The sequence below is a fragment of the Medicago sativa genome, chromosome 5 (genome assembly GCF_051527215.1).
Source record: "Medicago sativa cultivar Bolivia chromosome 5, Bolivia_mono, whole genome shotgun sequence".
Classification (NCBI taxonomy): Eukaryota; Viridiplantae; Streptophyta; class Magnoliopsida; order Fabales; family Fabaceae; genus Medicago; species Medicago sativa.
The window spans coordinates 75,451,515-75,460,493 of record NC_140753.1 but is presented as its reverse complement, the minus strand read 5'-3'; the positions used below and the strand labels follow the sequence as shown (position 1 = coordinate 75,460,493).

Sequence of the window (8,979 nt, the reverse complement as noted above, 5' to 3'; positions counted from 1 at the left end):
AGGGGAGGGGAGGGAGGGAGTCGTTCTTCCTCAGCACTTGCAGAACACTTCCGAACGATCACGATTCTTCTCCTTCACAACGCCCCTACCCTTAATTGGAACCCTCAACTTCACGACTACTTCATCAACGCTTATCTCTTCGCTCTGACGTAATCACACTAAACCCTAATTCTTCCATTTTTCTATGCTCAATCGAATTTCATCATTTTATCTTATGTAACACCCTTTTTATTTTGATTTTGCAGGAGAAATGAAATTGTATTTTCAAAACCGGCCAAGCATTATTTCTGCTCATGCTTTAGGTACGTAAGTTACAGTCTCATTCCCTTGGTGTGATGTACAATGTTTGTCTATTTGTTTTCCTTGGTTGCAAATGCCTTTGCACTATATCCTATTAGTAAAGTCTCCAAATTAAACTCTACTTTGACAAGTTCATTTTCAACCCACATATAAGATAGTGTTTTTCAGGCATTCATGTGGAGGGAGGGAGAGGAGGTTCTATGTCATATTTGCAATGGGATTAGAGAGATCTTCCGCAAGTAATCCACAATGTTGTCGATCGCAGATAACGGAAAATAGCAAACTGTTAAAATTCTGCTATGCAATAGTGCCACAGTGTTACTATACCAGCTATTTGACAACATTTTGTACTAAATAGCATATCGCGGGACAATAGTGGTTTGTCCAAATTCCTCTACGCTATAGCGGTATAGCGCCACTATAGCTGCTATTTAACAACACTGGTATTCCATATTTAATACTTACGTTGTCAATTGCGCTGCTTTCGTGGGCAACCACAGATTCACAGGGTGGTCACAATGTGTTCGACCAGCAATCTGCGTTCAACAGGTGCGTCAGCCGCGGTTGAGAATTGCGTCAAAGTCACAGTCCTATTGGTCCAATTGCTCCGCTGTGTCTGTAACTTTAATCAGTTTTTAAGTGACGGCCTCTGTTTCTCTTGCTTCTCCTTCTTCTGTGTGCGTAGAGTGAGATGACTGTTCTTCTCTGCTCTTTTTGTTTCCTTTCTTCTGTTCCTCCGTTCTTCTGTTTGTCTGGCTTTCCACTGTTCTTTTGTTATTCTCTCTTCTTTTGATTACTTTTAGAACTTGCAGTTAAGTTATATTGGGTTTTGATTTTTAATAATAGTGACAAACAACCAAATTATTAAATATGTTTGTCCCTTTAATCTTGCTATTTTGAGTGTTTATATATCCTGTTGGGATTTAATGTTTTAATTTTATGTTTAGTTTGTATACTGTTTTTGAGTCTTTGTAATAGCAGCTATCCTGCTATATTTGTTTTGGAGTCTAGCGCTCCGCACCGCTATCCGCGATTAACAACTTAGTTTCAACCACAACTGTGAGAAATTGAATTTGAACCAAAATTGGATAGTGGTTTTCTGCAATTCATAGGAACCTCAGAACATGGCCTTTTAGTGGAGGAGTGTAGGTTGTTGGATGCTAGATCGGCAAAGGGATTAGAATGATCTTTTGAGCCAATATGCCTTTCTTGTTTAATTTTCTGTAATTTTGTTTTGCATTTACAGGAGTCATGAATTCTAATCTTAATCATAAGTTTATTTATTATCAAGCCAATAGGTCACTTGGACCGAAAAGTATGTATTGAGAAATTATTTTTAATTTTAATGTTTGAAAAGGTAGATATACATACCTCTGTTTACTTATTCCTTCATTCAATATTCGGATTTTTTTTGCTTTCTTCTTCTATTATCTTGAAAAAGGGAGTTCTACTTCTGTATGATGGACATTTTATCATAGTTTTAAAACTCAGCTCGGTCATCGACTCGGCAGAGGCACTGAGTCACTGAGCCGATGGTTGAACCATCGGGTCATTGGTTGAACCGCACGACAGAATCGAATGACTCGGTTAGATAACCCGGTGTTAAGATTAAATTTGTATAGGTATTTAATTAGATTAAATCGGATTGAACCGGTGACTCGATTACTCCAACAACTAAAATAATAATATATATAAAATAAAAATAAATATCCAACAAACATAATTTAATAGACTAATTATTCATGCGATAAAAAAAAGCGAAGAGTAATTATTCATGAGCTTTAAATAAAATATTTGAGCTTTATAATTATATTTTTGTTAGGGAAGCTTTATAATTATATATGTCTATGATTTTGTCCGTTAATATTGTGAGTTATTTTTATAAAAAAAATCGATAGGTATTTGCCTTGTAAAGTATTAAACGTTAATTTTGTGAGGCATTTTAATCAACTAAAAAATAATAATTGATGTGTATTTGCATTGTACAGTATTCAATGTTTTGACAATTATAATCTTATCCAAAAATTTGCTTAATATATTCTTATTAAAAGAAAATTTAAAACAAAATGAACAAGCACTTCAGTGGTTAGGAAGTTGTTTCTTATTGGGTGGGTCACAAGTTCAACTCCCATCTGTGGCATTTTTTGTAACATGATTTAAGTTAAAAGCAAAAAAAAAAAAAAAAAGAGAGAAGAACCGGTTCAACCCATAACTCGGCCGAGTCACCGGTTTTTACCGAGTTTGACCGGTTTTGACCGGTTCTCGCCGAGCCAACTGCATGGCCGATCCGAAGGTATGCTCGAACCGGTCTACCCACCGGTTCCCGGTTCGACCGGTCCAACCGGCCGGTTCGAGCCGAGTTTCAAAACTATGCATTTTATACTATGATGGATAAAAAAACTAAATGTTACTATAAATGTAACAACCCACATTTTAATTAATAATGGGAAGATGATTAATTAGAATTAGAAATAGTTTAACCAAGAATGATTGGGAAATGAAAAGAAATTATATTTTGGTCATTTTCACTACTAGTGGCAATATGGTAAATGCTAGGCTGAGTAGTGGTTTTTGGTAATCAAACTAGGCTCTGATACCAAATATAACATCCGTATAATGACTCTATAATTTTAATTATCCAGTACCAGTTGTAATGTCTTGTTTAACATTCTAGAATAATTATATGGGATGTTATATTCGAATTACAGGGAAATTGAAATTTCTTGTCTTACATCAGGACAAGATACACTACTTAAAGTTTGCATGATTAGTAATTGTCCATTATCAGATAATAATATCCTGTACAATATTCTAGAAAGTTATATGGGGTGTTATCATAAATGTCATTCTTTGCTCATTTATTTTTAATTTCTGCTGTTGTGTTTGTTATCCTCTCCTCTTTATAAGTTTTTGTCTTAATTCCTTTATACAAATTAATTTTGTTATTCAGATTCATAAATGGATGAGCGGGTTCTAGATATGTGTACTGCACCAGGAGGGAAAACAACTGTAATTGCAATACATATGAAGGATAAAGGAGAGGTCATTGCAACTGATAGATCTCATGACAAGGTAGAAATTCCAAACTGTATTTGAATCTTGCAGACTTGTGATAGATTTCTGGTTTCTTAACATACCATTTTTTTATGGTCTCTAGGTGCTGGATATTGAAAATTTGGCAGCTGAATTGGGTTTGAGTTGCATTAAAGCATTTGAGTTAGATACTCTTAAATCTGTTTCTCGAAGAAATGATATTGATACCTTTATTGATACATGCCATAACAATGCCACAAATGATGTGAAAAATCAAGTGTCTTCAAATTTGCAAGTAGAAAGAATGTCACCTCTTGGTACCGAAAGTTTTAAAACTGAGACTTTGGAGAAAGTGATGGGTAAGTTCTATTCCCGTACTTGCTAGTTGCCACTTGCTGATTTGCTGTCAATTTACACATTACAGAAAGCATTAGACGCGCTAATAAATACTCTCTTCGTCTCATTACGGGTGTCCTTTAAGGGAATGCATATTTCTTAAGAAAATGATTTGTTATGCTTATTTGTATAGTAAAATAACATGTTAAGACTAAACTACCACATCAATTGAACTGGTTGAAAGTAGTAGTTAGGTGGATTAATTAATTGAGTGAATTATAGGAAAGTTAAAAAAAAATACTGCATTGGCATTCTCAAGGGACAAACAATTTGAGACAAAAATATAGAACACTTATAATAATGAGACAGAGGTAGTCTATCTTGCCAATATTTCTGTCTGCGTATTTTATTGCATATAGAACACTAATAATAGTGAGACAGAGGTAGTATATCTTTCCAATATTTCTGTCTGCGTATTTTATTGCATACAGGTTATAGAAAAAGGTGAAGATTAATCATTTAATGCATTAGGTATTTATGGCTTATTGCATGTACATGCATTTAATGCATTAGGTATTTATGGCGTATTTTATGGCTTAATGCATTAGGTATTTATGCTAACAATGTCCGATGAATGCTTATCAAACTATCACTTCTATATTCATTGTCACAAAATAAATGTTAAGATTTCTATTTTCCTGCAAAAGTTGTATCAAGCATGCAAAAATTATACATGAATATAGGCTGAATTATTAGGGGCTTCTAAGGGAAATGGCATAAGGTTTATGGCTAAAAATTATTATTAATTGATTTTGTCACAGAACTTCATGTTTGATCTAATGATGCCGCAGAGGAAGTTATTGTTTATTTATTTAAGAGGCAGTTATGCTTTCATGTGCCAGTTATTGTTTGTAGGGTCATGTTAACTTGTGCCCTTAGGGCACATGTTAAGCAACTTAAATAGAGTAATTTTGCATTGGAAAACACAATATAACAACTTTTAAAAAGTTGAATGCACGCCTTTTGATATGTGTATTTCTATAATGAGTATCTTAACATGTGCCTTGAGGGCACAAGTTAACATTAGCCTTGTTTGTATTAATAGGGTGTATGTTGTGCAGAAGTCATACTGATTATTGTTTTGTGATTTTGTCATATTAGTGGAAGGAATAAAGTCCTTGTCAGGAGAAAACCATGTCTTTTTTGGTGTTGTACTTGGATCTGGACCGTAAGGAAGATTAAAACCACTAATGCATTTGTTGTCTAGTCTTATGTGTTTAATTATTGGGTTAACATTGAATGGAAAATGCTGCATATCGCGGAAAAATAAATCACGAAAGATTCACGACGTGTAATTTAAAGGGTAGTGCTTCTCTTTCATTTTCATCCTCCACTACCCATGTTTTCCGCTAACTACCAAACTTAGTGCAAATAACCCATTCGCTATGAATTCGTTAGAATATCTTTCTCTTTAAATAGCATTCCTCACATTGAATTGCTCTTTAATTGTCTAAATTTATGTTTTTCTTATATAGTTATTATTTGATCTGCCAGCCAAGCACTTCCTCTACAAACTCTTTTTATTTCCAGTCCTTGCTAAATTTTAACATTAGAGAAATTTATATTTAACCTGTGGTTAATTGTCTTTCACTGTTGGATGTTAGTTTGTTGAAGGTCAACATATATCTTTACCATCATAAAATTATCATTTATTTTTCTTCTTCGTTCCCGTTTTATGTTTGTATAGACTTGGATGTATAATGATCACTAGTGCCACTTTGGTTAATAATTATTTTTTCTGAAATGTTTGTATAGACTTAAGTGGTATTTTTCTCTGAAAAATTTATGGATCTATTTATAAATAATGTAAACAATAGGTAAAGGTGAAAAGGCACGTGACCCTAGCAAATCTGAGATCAGAAAGAGCATAGAAGAGCGTGAAATGGACCTGGTAGAAATCAGAGTGGGGGTGGCAGGGTTAATAAATCAAAAGGTTTTAAACCTGACAGTTTTGGTAGAGTTCTTCTTGATGCTTCCTGTTATGCCCTTGGTTTAAGGCCTCGGTTATTTGCTGTAGAGGTAGAAGATCTTTCATTGAAATTTTCCCTGCATTTACTTGAACTTATACTCACACGCTCAGATCAATTTGCATGCACTGATGCAAATATAGATAGCAGATAGGGACCTGCATATTTCAAGTAGGAGTTGACTCATTTTTCACTTCTGGATTTATTAGTACATGTAATTGTCAACAACGAAACCCTGCTCCATAACGTTTATATCTTCACATATAACTAGAATATTCTATAGGATGTAGAAGTAATGGATCAATATTTCTGAAGCCAGTGTAATTTGTAGTCTTCATCTCTGTTTGGTTGGTTAAGTTTGTTATTGTTTTTTTCTGATATATAGATAGAAATTTAAGCATTGAAAAGAAAAACAGATTTTTTTTCTCTTCGGAAAATGTAAGTGACCATGCAATGCCTTGTTTTTTGGTAGGAGACAATCGAATCTTTGAGAAGCCATGCGGAATACCAGAGAAGGATGTTTGACCAGGCTGTTCAATTGGTAGGACACAATTGAATCTTTCACATTTTGTTGATCACATTGCTTTATGCATGCTTAACCTTATTATTACAAGATTTCTATCAACAGTAGTTTTATTGTATTCACGTGCACTCTTTTTGGGTTTCTAAATTCTTGTTTCTTAGGGCATATGATGCAGGATAAGTAATCGTAATATCGACTTTTCCTGTTTTACCGTCAGGATTTACACTTGCATTGGCTCCCTGCTGAATGGGGTTTCATAACTAGAATAAATACGTTTAAACATATTTGTTAACACACTGCTGCTAAATGCTAATTGTTTTATTTTGTAATTGTTTGAAATATATTCTATTGTTTGGAATCTGTTCCAGGCTTGCAGCCAAGCTGTAGGCACAGCATCATACATCATACAAGATATAATTTTTATTTGTTTTTTAATTATCTCGGGGTTTGTTGTGTGTCAAAATGCTGCACTCAAACCGACATGATATGTATGGGTGGAGACTTTATAAGTTTTGTTTCCCTTTTTTCTTTTTGCGATGTTTATGTAAAACTAGGAGGGGGAGGCTTGGCGCAACGGTAAAGTTGTTGTCATGTGACTGAAAGTCACGGGTTCAAGTCCTGGAAACAACCTCTTGTGTAAAAACAGGGTACGACTGCGTACAATACACCAAATGGTGTGACCCCTCCCCAGACCCAGCATATGCGGGAGATCTTTGTGCACCGGGCTGACCTTTGCAAAACTTATCTTTTGATGCTATCTTGAATAGCTGTGTATTAATCCTGGTGAGAATGATGCATTAGTTCAATATGCTTTGGATTAACACAAATATTTTTCTTTGGCACCACAGTTTCATGCTAATTTTTTTTTACCACCAATGAAGCATTAGTTCGATATGCTTTGGATAAATGCAAATATTTGTCTTTGGCACCACTGGTTTCATGCTAATTTTTTTACCAGCTAGCTTTTCCATTTTGTTTTTTCAATTGATGAGGCTTCGAAGGCTGAATTGTTGTCTTATAAAAATGGATTGATATGTTCCCGTAACTCGGTGAGCATAACTCACTTGGTAGTAGGGACATTGCGTTACATCTGCAGGGGTTGGGGTTCCGGAGTCCTCACTTATTCACTTAAAAAGTGAATTTATAGCCATTAGGCCACTTAACCAAAAATATGGATTGATAGACATAACTGCAAACAAATTTTTAATGTTTGGTTTTCCTGTAATTACTTAATAGCTAACACTCACACAACTTGCTTGTTCATTTATTCCAGCACCCAAAAAATTGGAGGACCCGGTCTTGTTGGTAGCTGTGAGTTTCCTGATGGATATGTAGAGTAAGTACCTTCTTCCATTTTTCCATCAACCTCTCACATTCACAAACATCTGTGATGATGCTGTGTTGCTTGAAATTTGACTGACAATATTTGCTGCAGTTTTGACGTATATAACTTTTATTTTGTCTTGATTTACAAGGAATGGTTGCGACCTTGTGAGGAAAACCTTGTTCAGAGATCCGACCCATCATCTCCCCTTGATACGATTGGATTCTTCATTGCTTAGTTTGCTGTTGGGTATAAAGATACCTGATAACTATTTGCAAGATGGTTTATTTGGCTTTGTGAATTTCCGCCGAAAGACAAAATAGTTGGCGATGCGACAGTTAAGCACATTTAGACTTTTAATATTGGGGGTTGCACATTCCCAAAACTAATTTAAATTATTATATTCAAAATTTCTCATTCAAAACCATTCTCGATTTGCTTCAAATTTTCTAATAATACATGTGCCTAACCAAAAATGTTTTGAATTTTTTTTTTTTGAAGTTTTTAGAATTTATTTATATATTGTGATTAAATTAAACTGGAATATAAATATACTTACAATATGGTCAACACGTGGTTATTAACATTACTAAAGATTAAGAAACAATTTAGTGGAAGATAAAAGCTATAATTATGCTCTTTTACTTGCCATCTCGGCTACTTTTGCTATTGTCCCTTCCCTTCCCCTCCCCTCCCCTCCCCTCCCCTCCCCTCTCTGCCTCTCTTTCTTGATATTACTAGTTATGTGAGATACTAGTCTGATATCAATCAATTACTACTAATCCATAATTGTAGGGTTAAGCAAATTAACACATTTGCATCTACAACATCACAATGTTGTTGCTGCAACAACATCACATTGTTGTTGCTGCCTCTTCATCTTTCCCCTCTATGTTATTTCTTACCAAGCTTGTATGAACACCTCTAGGACTTTGTATTGATCATTCTTATTATTGACAGGTCCTTTTCTTGTTCTAGATTTCTCTGTTTCATTTCATTTATTATTTCTACTTCATCTTCCTATAATTTACAATATACATGAGATATTCAAATAAAAAATAATAAATATGAACCAATTCAGAGGGGATTGAATTAACATCGAAATTTACAAAATATATGAAGTGCTAACATTGTTTCTTGTACATGTCATTTGATCTTTCTTTTTGGTTTCTTCTAAATACAGATTATCATCCAAATTTTCAAAATTTCCATTTGAAGCTAGAATTTCAGAAATAATGGTGTCTATATTTAAAACAACATGCACTGATTCAAGTCCATCTTATAAAAAAAGTGGAGTAAATGTTAAAAAAAAAAAAAAAGAATGAATGAAATCGTGATCGTAAAAGAAAAGAAAAAGTATATGATGAAATAGTCACTTCGTAATTCGCGAGATTGGTCATCACGATATATATCACTACTGATATGAATACTCCCTC

At 34.2% G+C, this 8,979-nt stretch overlaps 1 pseudogene across 1 annotated transcript; it reads left to right on the top strand.

The window, feature by feature from the left end:
- The first annotated feature begins 2,923 nt into the window (after positions 1 to 2,923).
- LOC146925039 (rRNA (cytosine-C(5))-methyltransferase NOP2C-like) lies at positions 2,924 to 7,970 on the top strand (annotated as a pseudogene). Its single transcript, XR_015010346.1, has 7 exons — positions 2,924 to 3,372; positions 3,458 to 3,692; positions 5,547 to 5,748; positions 6,169 to 6,237; positions 6,774 to 7,002; positions 7,493 to 7,555; positions 7,695 to 7,970. The product of XR_015010346.1 is annotated as an rRNA (cytosine-C(5))-methyltransferase NOP2C-like (transcript).
- Positions 7,971 to 8,979: the final 1,009 nt, after the last annotated feature.